This window comes from Doryrhamphus excisus, chromosome 5 (genome assembly GCF_030265055.1).
Source record: "Doryrhamphus excisus isolate RoL2022-K1 chromosome 5, RoL_Dexc_1.0, whole genome shotgun sequence".
Taxonomy (NCBI): domain Eukaryota; kingdom Metazoa; phylum Chordata; class Actinopteri; order Syngnathiformes; family Syngnathidae; genus Doryrhamphus; species Doryrhamphus excisus.
Genome location: NC_080470.1, coordinates 3,629,368 through 3,643,138, shown reverse-complemented (window position 1 = coordinate 3,643,138; position 13,771 = coordinate 3,629,368).

Sequence of the window (13,771 nt, the reverse complement as noted above, 5' to 3'; positions counted from 1 at the left end):
TAGTTTGCGAGTTAGCATGTGTCTCAAGACCCTGCAGTTGCGCAATATGATGAAAATAAAAAAGATTTTTAATCGAAAAAAAAGTTAGTTTCTACTTTTGTCCGTTCTGAGGATCCTGTTGACATTCTGTTTCTCACCTTATTTAACAAATTGCTGGTACTTGCTAATTTTTTTGGGGGGGGGCAAAATTATTTTGCCGACACAATTAGACTCAATGAGAAAATGCATGTGAGTCAGCAACATGTAGGGCAAGGGTCTCAAACATATCAAACTTTAAGCAGGTTAAATTCATATTTAGAATGAAATGCTCGTCTTGTAGGCCCCCGTTCCGTTTTCAGGTTACGGTATTTGTCAGTAGCGGCTCTCCGGGGAAAAAAATGTGAAGTTCAGATAAAGAAACGGCTGTCCTCGTAGTAGTCACATTTTTTTTTTTAAGTCGCTTGCTACACTCAGCAGGCTACCTGGCGTCACTGGTCGCCAGTGTGCCTGATGGACTCGACACACACACACACACACTTAATAAGCATGTGTATACACACAAACGCTGGCATAATGACTGACTCTTGCTCTGCGTGTCCTTAATCTGCAACCACCGGGGCCCGGCACAGAGGGGGCACGCTAAAGTACAAGCAGCCTGCAGTGAGCTCAGCCAAAATAAAAAAAAAGCTAAGTGGCTCACTAAAGTCAGTCGGGGACTCTTAAAAAGCCACGCACTGTTTCTCCCTTGTCTGTGCAGCAGCCCTACAGGAGGTTTGTAAAAACGCCGCCCTGCAAAAAAACTCAACTGGGAAGCATCAGTCCAGCCTTCCGGAATTGGGCGTTTTCACAAACTGTTAACCACTGGACACAAATGTCGTCTTAAATGTGTTCAAAAGAAACCCGATCTTCAAAATGAGCCTTTACAGGTGGCTGGGCGGGGGGGGGGGGGCTGTGGAAAACCCTCCCCAACACTCACACACATACATGACTGTTTGCGTCCTTTTAGTTTCTTACTCCAGCCTGCATATGTGCCTATTAAAACAACAGTATCAGTAAGTAGAATAAATAATTAATCTAATTAATCAAATTAATTTCTTCAAAATGATGCAACGAAAAACAAACATACAAAAACCGAGGCAATTTTTCGCCATAGGAAGTAATGTACATCGAATTAATCCGTTCCAGCCAACCAATAATATTCACAGAAAATTAAATAATCATAAAATTAATAATCATCGTTATATATGCAGAAAACAATGAGGAATAGTAATATTCATGGTTCATTACCGGTTCATGGTAATGGTAATGGTTTTATTTCATTTGAACATGCATCAGATTACAATTGAGTAATGACTATGATCTGCATAAGTAACTGTTACATTTGTTCACTTCCTGCTTTCCTAATATAAGTTTTTTTTTTTTTTACTTTATTTTATAATTTTTTTTTTTTTTTGTCCGGTACCAAAGTACGAGGTGATATGAACATCCAATGACATAATGGGTACCATAATTGGCTCATCGTTGTGCATTGTTTGAGTTCCTTGCTTACTTGGTTCATGCTTCCAATTTTGCAGTTTTACTCAATATATATATATATATATATATATATATATATATATATATATATATATATATATATATATATATATATATATATATATATATATATATATATATATATATATATATATAATATATCATATAATATGTTTTGTGGTTGACAACTGCCTTTTATTAGTCCAATTTCAAGCCAATTTTATGTATTTCTTGCCTAAATTAATAATTCAATCATAAAAAATGTCTCAATGAACTAAAATACAAATGGTGTCGGTAATGTTACATTGATGATAGCATAGCCGTAACCTCGCTGTGACTCTCCCAATGCTAGCATATGTCAATCTTTTTTCTTAAATGGCTTATTTTCCGTCTGTTATGTCGACTATATTTGGTAATAGAAGTGTCAATGTCACTATAGGGGTGCTACATCATGTCTGCCGGGCTCTAAAAATGTTAGAAACTGTATTTAGGTCATAAACTGGTTTTATATGCAAAAAAACTATGAAAAAATATTAGATTTTTAAATAATAATCCTACAATTCTCAGTCAGATCTGGAACCAATTAATCATAATAAACGAGGAATTACTGTAATGATTAACTCATTCAATCCCAGCCATTTTAGACGATTTTGACTGATCTTTTTAAGGGACACAGAATATTGTTTTGTATGGCTACATGGAAAGAAAGATTTTTAATCAGGAAAAAAAAGTTACTTTCTACTTTTGTCCGTTCTGAGGATCCTGTTGACATTCTGTTTCTCACCTTATTTAACAAATTGCTGGTACTTGCTAATTTTTTTTTTTTTGGGGGGGGGGGCCCCCATGGCGGGTTATTTTTTTTCCAAAAAAAAAACAAAAAACGAATTTATTTAAAAACAGAAAAATTAATAAACTTTGCTTTGGTTTCGATTTTCTACAAGAAAAACTCTGATAAAACATTCCACTGTTCTCAAATATCTTAATTTTTATTTTTCTGCACAAAATAAGATGAAAAATAAATAAACAAATCAAGAATAAAGAAAATCAATCAATCAGTAATAAATAAATATAATAATAATAATAAAACGGCAAATAATAAAAACTTAAGAAACCACATATAGTTGGTGGGTAGACAAATTATTTTTTTCAGATTAAAATGAACAAAGCATTATTAGAGCCCTGTAGACATGACAAAACACGACTATAGTCACATTTATACTTTTTTTATTTACAACATATTGCGCAACTGCAGGGTCTTGAGACACATGCTAACTCGCAAACTAGAGAGCTAGCGACCTAAACGGTATAGCCTTCAAGTTATTTCCTTTAAACTTAAATAGCCAAAAACTTACCACTTCCACACGGATAGGGAGGATAACTATTAACAGTTATTTAACCTTTAACATGAACATTAATCAAACGTAATAATTTTTTCTGGGTACATGATACCATACAGCATCCATATCAAACTTGCACATTAAACTTTCATATCAAGGCGGGGGCCTCAAACTAGTGTCCTGCGGGCCACATTTGGCCCGCGGGCCGCGTGTTTGAGACCCCTGATGTAGGGTACTTAGGGCATTCGGTTTTATGGAACAAAAACGTACAGACCGAGGTCTGACTATACAGGATGTGACTCTGAAATCAGTGTCTTAAGTCTTTTAATTTTGGCCTCTACACAGTTATATATAAAAAAAAAAATGACAGCAAATATTTGGATCTTCTGTTTTCCCGTCATTATTTTCCGTTTTTTGACAATAACCATCAGCCGTATGCCAGACTTCCCTAAGGATTTCCGTCACTGTCACACACATACACACACACACACACACATGTGCTAGGCTCTAGTAAAATAAGCACTCTGGCCATAAAGTTGCCAATGAGCTGTCCCCAAATAACCACATCTGTCAGCTCAACTTAAACAGGCCCTAAAGAGTCACTTTTAAAGATGAAGGCACCGCAGCAGCAGCTGCATGGAAAACGGCTCAAAAGCTTTTTCTTTTTTTTTTCTCAGCACAAAAACACATTAGATATCACCTGGATGCTTATCTTTCTTTTATAAGGCTAAAAGCTAAAATATCTCGAGATGCCTCGTAAATCATTTTTCAAACTGCGCGCTGTAGTCATGCAACATGATTACACAACGCCGTGTTTTCGCTCTTAATGACCGTCATACTTGACATGACTGCATTTTTTTTTTTTTTTGACGCTAAACATCTTCTGTCTCGTACACCGCCATGTTTGTTACCGGGGTGATGGGTTTTTTTCTGTTTTTTTTTTTTTTTGTCGGATATATCGGACTCGGATATATCGGAAATTCGCTCACAACAGACAGATAAACAAGAACCAATTTTTCTGTAATGCATTTCCAATAAAAATTCATTGCATATATCGGATTTTTTATAACAGATTTCGCCTATTTCGGACAAAATCTCCAGTCCCGTTCCAATGCATTTCCATTCAATTTCCCTCGCATATATCGGATGGCCGCATCGTGGCGCTCCGATTCGCCGAATCGTGACAGGCCGCTATACGACGTCATTTGCAGCGTTTGCAGCGTTGCCTGCGCGTCCAGGTACATTGGAAACATAGTCAAGGAAGTGCCTTTTTATAACGGATAAAATCCGATTTACGCATATACCGGATATAAATCCGATATATGCGTAAAACGGACATTTTCCGGTATACGCATATAACGGATTTCGCTTATATCGGACAAAACCAGTGGGAACAATTAAATCCGATATATCCGAGGTTTACTGTATAAGGCTAAAAGCTAAAATATCTCGAGATGCCTCGTAAATCATTTTGAAACTGCGCGTTATAGTCATGCAACATGATTACGCAACACCGTCTTTCAAAACATTTCAAAAACATTCAAAACATTACTCCCTTGCACACAAGTTGAGCTCATAGGCAGCAGCTCTGTGTCTCACCTCATAACAGTAAAAGCCAGGACAATAAACTCATTGCAGGTCTCAAATTTTAAACCGGGGCAGTTTGCGTCTCAGGAGGGATTTAAACACAGCTGCCGCCGGAGTCAAGACAGAGATGATCCGTGAGGGCCTGTTTGCAGAGAGGAGCCTCGTATATATATAGAGTGTGCAACAGGGACAAGGAGGGGGGGGCGTTGTATACTTGGCCATGCTGGCTTTCCTCATTCACACGCTCCTTTCTGAGCTGCAGCCAACAACCCCGCCTGCGACTGAATTACACCCGTCGTACCTCAGCTAGGATGATCAAACGCAACATCCCTAAAAGTCAGGTTTAAAAGGTTGCTGAGCAGGCAGCGGATGGGGGGTGAGGGGGGCGATGAAAGAACGCAAGAGGAGCACGAGTGGCTGTCAGCAAATCCGAAAACAAGTTTTCAATGTTAACTTAGAGAAGGGGGCGGCATGGCGGTCGAGTGGTTAGCGCGCAGACCTCACAGCTAGGAGACCGAGGGTTCAATTCCACCCTCGGCCATCTCTGTGTGGAGTTTGCATGTTCTCCCCGTGCATGCGTGGGTTTTCTCCGGGTACTCCGGTTTCCTCCCACATTCCAAAAACATGCTAGGTTAATTGGCGACTCCAAATTGTCCATAGGTATGAATGTGAGTGTGAATGGTTGTTTGTCTATATGTGCCCTGTGATTGGCTGGCGACCAGTCCAGGGTGTACCCCGCCTCTCACCCGAAGACAGCTGGGATAGGCTCCAGCACCTCCTGTGACCCTTGTGAGGATAAGCGGTAGAAAATGGATGGATGAATGAATGAGTTCTCCTCCTATTTTGTGTGGAAGTGGTAACTTTTTGGCTTCTTATTTTGTCTTTCTCCACCCTCGGCCATCTCTGTGTGGAGTTTGCATGTTCTCCCCGTGCATGCGTGGGTTTTCTCCAGGTACTCCGGTTTCCTCCCACATTCCAAAAACATGCTAGGTTAATTGGCGACTCCAAAATTGTCCATAGGTATGAATGTGAGTGTGAATGGTTGTTTGTCTATATGTGCCCTGTGATTGGCTGGCGACCAGTCCAGGGTGTACCCCGCCTCTCGCCCGAAGACAGCTGGGATAGGCTCCAGCACCCCCTGCTACCCTCGTGAGGAAAAGCGGTAGAAAATGAATGAATGAATGAAAGAACTTAGAGAAGCAGCTTACTTAATGTAACAGGGTTAAAAATGTGCTTTATTATTTATTTTCTAAATGCTTGAATTATTATATTGTATATTGTTTTATGTCGATGTATTTGTCATTTCAAGTGGTTTTATGTTATTTTGATCGTTGGTTTTTAGTGAAAAGGGGCTTCTTTTCATTGACATTTCTGGCGGGATTTGCGTTACATTAGGTTACATTTTTCGTTCCAATGTGTATTTTATGTTCCGTCTGTGTAGGGTGCAGAAGTGGAGGGAAAAAGAATTTTCATTCTTTTGTCCATCAGGTATGTGTTTTTCATTTGTTTTAATCGTAGTACTTTTTCCATTTCCAAACAACCATTCACACTCATATTCATACCTATGGACAAGTTGGACAAAATAAGAAGCCAAAAAGTTACCACTTCCACACAAAATAGGAGGAGAACTCATTCATTCATTCGTCCATTTTCTACCGCTTATCCTCACAAGGGTCGCGGGGGGTGTTGGAGCCTATCCCAGCTGTCTTCGAGCGAGAGGCGGGGTACACCCTGGACTGGTGGCCAGCCAATCACAGGGCACATATAGACAAACAACCATTCACACTCATATTCATACCTATGGACAATTTGGACAAAATAAGAAGCCAAAAAGTTACCACTTCCACACAAAATAGGAGGAGAACTCATTCATTCATTCATTCGTCCATTTTCTACCGCTTATCCTCACGAGGGTCACGGGGGTGCTGGAGCCTATCCCAGCTGTCTTCGGGGCGAGAGGCAGGGTACACCCTGGACTGGTGGCCAGCCAATCACAGGGCACATATAGACAAACAACCATTCACACTCACATTCATACCTATGGACAATTTGTCCATCAGAAACCTAACAAAGGTCGTTACATTAAGAGGAGGTATTGTGTGCAGTCAGGGCATCACATGATAGACAAGCCATGGAGCAGGCTTAAAAAAAAAAAAAAAGTTAAAACAAAAAAGTTGCGTCATTGATTTGTCTTTTCTGGATATAAGCAATAGCTGAAAGATGAATGGGGTTGAGGGTTGTCTCTCATATTTCAATCCCCGCTTCCCTGTGATCAATAAAAGTGAGCAGGAATCAAAGCGGGCCCTCTTTACTATTGTCTACTCAACGTTAGCAGACTGTCTGAGGAGCCTTTGATCGCCCTGTCTGCAGGGCCCACAGCCAAACACACACACACACACACACACCCCGTCCTCCCACTTCCTCCCACCACCTTCAGGTGAGCGCTGTGCGTGTGAAGGCGGGAGAACCAACAACAAAAACAAAAAGCGCTCATAGAGGAAGAATTAGAGCAGGGATTCTCAACTGGTGGATCAGGACCCAAAAGTGGGTCATTCATTCATTTCCTATCCCAGCTGTCTTCGGGCGAGAGGCGGGGTACACCCTGGATTGGTCGCCAGGGCACAGGGCACATATAGACAAACAACCATTCACACTCACATTCATACCTATGGACAATTTGGAGTCGCCAATTAACCTAGCATGTTTTTGGAATGTGGGAGGAAACCGGAGTAAACGCTTAATACATAGCTTTTATTGAAGTCTTCCTACATTTTAATTTTTTTTTTAATTTTCCAAATATTTCAACTTTCTTCAAATTTTCTTTAAGTAATATTATGATTTTATTCACATAATATTAGAACTTTTTCTCCAACCGAATCTTCAAAAAATTACAAATCTATTTCATAATTTTACAACTTTGAAGAACTTTATTTTTTTCATAATATTGTTTATTCTCGTCAAATTGCCAATTTTTTTTCTCAATATTTTGACTTTATTCTTGCAAAATTACAGCTGATTTTCCAGTTCTGTTAACTATTTCAACTTTGTTCTTGTAAGTTTCTATGCCGCTTATCCTCACTAGGGTTGTGGGGGTATGCTGGAGCCTATCCCAGCTGACTTCAGGCAAAAGGCGGGGTACACCCTGGACTGGTGGCCAGCCAATCACAGGGCACATATAGACAAACAACCATTCACACTCACATTCATACCTATGGACAATTTGGAGTCGCTAATTAACCTAGCATGTTTTTGGAATGTGGGAGGAAACCGGAGTACCCGGAGAAAACCCACGCATGCTTGGGGAGAACATGCAAACTCCACACGGAGATGGCCGAGGGTGGAATTGAACCCTGGTCACCCTGTAGAATTATGAAATAGATTTGTAATTTTCTGAAAATTAGGTTGGGGAAAAAATTATAATACTATGTGAATAAAATCATAATATTACTAAAAGAAAATTTGAAGAAAGTTGAAATATTTGGAAAATTAAAAAAAAAATTTAAATGTAGTACTCCGGTTTCCTCCCACATTCCAAAAACATGCTAGGTTAATTAGCGACTCCAAATTGTCCATAGGTATGAATGTGAGTGTGAATGGTTGTTTGTCTATATGGGACAAATACTGTAACCTATTTATTTTTTATTTTTTATTTTTTATTTTTTATTTTTTATTTTTTATTTTTTATTTTTTATTTTTTATTTTTTATTTTTTATTTTTTATTTTTTATTTTTTATTTTATTTTTTTATTATTCATAGTTTATTATTTATTATTTACAATTTTCCGATTGAGCGGGTACAAGATACCTCAATCGGATTGGGGAAAGGAATATTCCACCCCTGGGAATCCGATTATATATTCATTGGGATTGGCACTTTTCTTTCGGAATGAGGTGTATACAAAGGTTAGATTATTATAACCCGAATGGAATTGGAATATTTGGGTCCATGTAAACGTGTCTAATGTGACCTGAGAAGGTACCTCACTCTCCGCTTGTCACTCGTGCGCCTTCTTGTTTACTTCTTGTCTTCCGACCTGCTGCCACGGAAGTGCGTTTCTTTCCATGTCCTAGTTTAGAAAAGTCTGAAAACTAGTGGCACAAAAGTCACATCCATAAAGCAAAACCGGACTGTTTATTCATTATTTATGAACTTATGCCTCCAGGTCCAACAAACACCGGGGATGTTATTCCGATACCTCAAAATTAATAGACGCTGTGAACTTTCTGGCATTGCTGTGTCGGATTGTTTGTCTGAGGCTGAGCAAATGCTCGCCACAGAATGAGAATCATATGCATTTATGCAAGTGAACAAACACCAGGAGGCTGCAAGTGCGTTTGGTGAATTTGTTTAAAGGCCAATATTAGCATACGGCGACAGACAGGCCGAGTCCTGACGGCCGTTCAAAAAAAAACGCTGCTTCCATCGCCGGGTCCTCTGGTGCCAGTCAATCATCCCCGGCGCCTCGCAGACAAACCCAGGCAGACTTGAATTTGAATCTTTCACATCGTACGACGGGGGGGGGGCACTTGGTAATTATTATTATTTTTTGGCCCCCATGGCGGGTTATTTTGCCGACACAATTAGACTCAATAAGAAAATGCATGTGAGTCAGCAACATGTAGGGTCTCAAACACGAGGCCACATTTGGCCCGCGGGACACTAGTTTGAGGCCCCCGCCTTGATATGAAAGTTTAATGTTAGTGCGGCCCGCGCAAGTTTGATATGGATGCTGTATGGTATCATGTACGCAGAAAAAATTATTACGTTTGATTAATGTTCATGTTAAAGGTTAAATAACTGTTAATAGTTATCCTCCCTATCCGTGTGGAAGTGGTAAGTTTTTGGCTATTTAAGTTTAAAGGAAATAACTTGAAGGCTACCGTTTAGGTCTCTAGCTCTCTAGTTTGCGAGTTAGCATGTGTCTCAAGACCCTGCAGTTGCGCAACATGTTGTAAATAAAAAAAGTATAAATGTGACTATAGTCGTGTTTTGTCATGTCTGCAGGGGTCTCAAACACGCGGCCCACAGGCCAAATGTGGCCCGCAGGACACTAGTTTGAGGCCCCCACCTTGATATGAAAGTTTAATGTTAGTGCGGCCCGCGCAAGTTTGATATGGATGCTGTATGGTATCATGTACCCAGAAAAAATTATTACGTTTGATTAATGTTCATGTTAAAGGTTAAATAACTGTTAATAGTTATCCTCCCTATCCGTGTGGAAGTGGTAAGTTTTTGGCTATTTAAGTTTAAAGGAAATAACCTGAAGGCTACCGTTTAGGTCGCTAGCTCTCTAGTTTGCGTGTGTCTGAAGACCCTGCAGTTGCGCAATATGTTGTAAATAAAAATAATATAAATGTGACTATAGTCGTGTTTTGTCATGTCTACAGGGCTCTAATAATGCTTTGTTCATTTTAATCTGAAAAAAATAATTTGTCTACCCAGCAAATATATGTGGTTTCTTAAGTTTTTATTATTTGCCGTTTTATTATTATTATTATATTTATGTATTTATTACTGATTGATTGATTTTCTTTATTCTTGATTTGTTTATTTTTCATCTTATTTTGTGTAGAAAAATAAAAAGTAAGATATTTGAGAACAGTGGAATGTTTTATCAGAGCTTTTATTGTAGAAAATTGGAACCAAAGCAAAGTTTTTTTAATTTTTTTGTTTTTAATAAATGCGTTTTTTTGGGGGCAAAACCTGATGCGGCCCAGTCTCACCCAATATGTTGTAAATAAAAAGAGTATAAATTTGTGTGTGTGTGGGGGGGGGGGTGAAAGGTCATGACCTTTCAGCCAGCAGTTGATCATGTAAGGTGGCACCGGAGGGGAGATCGGAATACAAGGAGAAGCGGAACAAGAGAGAAGAAAAAAAAAAAAAAGTCAGTCGGAAAGTTGATTTCCTTGCTCTCGATACGCGTAACCTTTAAGCCCGGCGTTCCCCGATGTGACTGCGGCGTTTACTCCATGCAGCTGAAATCAGCATAATAAAGTGTGTGATGAGACTGATGAGATCTAACAGTCTGCTCTTGTTTACCGTGTGTGTGTGTGTGTGTGTGTGTGTGTGTGTGTGTGTGTGTGTGTGTGTGTGTGACCCCGAGGCACAAAGTGACTTGATGCATCTTGCATCTTTTTCCAAACCCCCCACCCACCTGTAGAAATCCTAGTTGTGCCGCCGGATCTCGGTGGAGGTCGGGAATCCTCATCCCCTTTAGGCTAGTCCTGGGGTGCATATTTTTCCTCTACACACACACACACACACACACACACACATGCACACACACACACACACATATATATATATGAATCCAAGCAAACAAACCGATGCAGAAACAGACATATTGTTGTTTTTAATGAGAGAAAGAAATGGCGACATCCAAGTGAAACTTAGCCACCAAGGACTGACCTGAGGTTCAGGGGGCGGCAGCATCTTGGCGGGGAGTCGATCTCCCGGCGCTTGATCAGAGGGGCTCGCGTACTCCACCGGGGGGGCCCGCTCGCTTACAGAAAGCGACTGATTAAACACCACTGTCATCCAGCTCAGCCGCAACGGCAGAAAGAAATCTTCCTTTCCTTTTATATATTTTTTTTCCACTCACTGTTTGTTTGTCAGTCTCCTTTGTTTTTCTTTGTCCTCTGCCGAGACAGCGGCGCCGGTGGATTGGAGCTGCGGGCGTAGGGGGGATTTGTGCGTAATTAGCTGAAACGCTCACCCGAGAAAGCGCAAAAAAAAAAAAAAAAAAGTTAAATTTTCAACTTCTTGAACTGTACTCCCTTTTAACGGGATTTCACTGACACTCCAGCTTCACGCTTGGGGGATCAAAACGTTGCCTCATGGTAGAAACATACTTTTATTTCAGTCTTTTCAGGGTGTGGACATCAAAACAGCGTAGCTAACTTGCAAGTCCCATTAACAAGTTGTGCAAACTTGAAACTGTGTGCATGGGAAAAAAAAAAAAATAAAACTAACTGTAAGAATATATGGAATGTTGGAAGGGTGAGAAGTAAAACTGGAGCTTCTGCATGACCATTGTTGGAAAATAATGCTTTGACTGTGCAGTAAAGCTCAGTCGCTCCACGGAATCACTGACTTTTCCGGTGTTTGTATCTGGAAAGGTCAGTGACGGGGCCGGCATCACATCCAATTCTTAAACGCTATCCACTTTTAACAGCATCATTATGGAAGCGCCGGCAATATACACCAACGCTTTATGACAAAGATGGAGGCAACGTTTGTGGAAGTTGGGAATGAACTAGAAATGTAGAAAGTACATACACCGGGGGTCTCAAACACGCTGCCCAGCGGGCCAAATGTGGCCCGCAAGACACTAGTTTGAGGCCCCCGCCTTGATATGAAAGTTTAATGTTAGTGCGGCCCGCGCAAGTTTGATACGGATGCTGTATGGTATCATGTACCCAGAAAAAATTATTACGTTTGATTAATGTTCATGTTAAAGGTTAAATAACTGTTAATAGTTATCCTCCCTATCCGTGTGGAAGTGGTACGTTTTTGGCTATTTCAGTTGAAAGGAAATAGCTTGAAGGCTACCGTTTAGGTCAGGGGTCTCAAACACGCGGCCCACGGGCCATATGTGGCCCGCAGGACACTAGTTTGAGCCCCCCGCCTTGATATGAAAGTTTAATGTCAGTGCGTTCCCGCGCAAGTTTGATATGGATGCTGTATGGTATCATGTACCCAGAAAAAATTATTACGTTTGATTCATGTTCATGTTAAAGGTTAAATAACTGTTAATAGTTATCCTCCCTATCCGTGTGGAAGTGGTATGTTTTTGGCTATTTCAGTTGAAAGGAAATAACTTGAAGGCTACCGTTTAGGTCGCTAGCTCTCTGGTTTGCGAGTTAGCATGTGTCTCAAGACACAATGTTGTAAATAACAAAAGTATACATGTGACTATAGTCGTGTTTTGTCATGTCTACAGGGCTCTAATAATGCTTTGTTCATTTTAATCTGAAAAAAATAATTTGTCTACCCACCAACTATATGTTTTTATTATTTGCCGTTTTATTATTATTATTATATTTATTTATTACTGATTGATTTTCTTTATTCTTGATTTGTTTATTTATTTTTCATCTTATTTTGTGCAGAAAAATAAAAAATAAGATATTTGAGAACGGAATATTTGGAATGTTTTATCAGAGCTTTTATTGTAGAAAATCGGAACCAAAGCACTGAAAAAGTTTGTATATTTTTCTGTTTTTAATAAATGCGTTTTTGTTTTTTTTTTGGAAAACCTGATGCGGCCCAGCCTAGCCCAGACCCTAGCTCCAGTGGCCCCCAGGTAAATTGAGTTTGAGACCCCTGACATAAAACACGCTAGGTTAATTAGCGCCTCCAAATTGTGAGTGTGAATGGTTGTTTGTCTATATGTGCCCTGTGATTGGCTGGCCACCAGTCCAGGGTGTACCCCGCCTGGAAGACAGCTGGGATAGGCTCCAGCACCCCTGCGGCCCTTGTGAGGATAAGCAATAGAAAATGAATGAATGAAAAAATACCTGAAATATTCATATAGTTTTCCAATTCAACAAGCATGCACGTTATTAAAATAGTTTAATAACAGAATATTCAGGTAAGGCTTAAACAAAGGAATATATTGACTCTATAATTACATTAAATTAACCAAAATGAGATGCTTAATTCAGCGGGTAGTGAAAGGTGTGGATGAAGCTGTGGGTCGGAGGTCGAGGGCGGCCCTCCTGTCCATCCCGTCTATCGCCAACTCACAGTGGTCTGGAGAGTCGAATCAGGGCTGTGTAAAGTCTGGATTCATCATTGTTGACTGCTCCGACCTTCTGGCACCAATAGAGGGTTCGAAAACTCTGCCCATTATCTGTGCCCTCTGGCCTATTTGGGCACATCATCCAAGGATGGGAAGCAACTCCGGCAGCCTGGGGCCAAACTTCACTGACTGCCAGCCCACTCATGCCACATATTCAGTGTCAGCAAGCCCTTTGTTGGTTGGCCTCAATAAGGCTGTTTGTGCTGCAGTGCAGAAGCAGCTCGTTTTACCGTAGAAACACGAGAAAACTATGTTTAATTTGGAGGTATCAAACTCAATTTACTTGGGGGGCCACTGGAACTCGGGTCTGGGTGAGACTGGGGCGCATCAGGTTTTCAAAAAAAAAAAAAAACGCATTTACTAAAAAAAAAAAAAATTAAAAAAACTTCGCTTTGGTTCCAATTTTCCGATCACATTATCGATGTCGATACCAGTGTAATATCTGTATGGCATAAGATTGAAACTTTTCTGTTATTGTTCTGTTTTTTTTTTATATTTCATAATGCTACAGTGTTAATATTGTTCATCA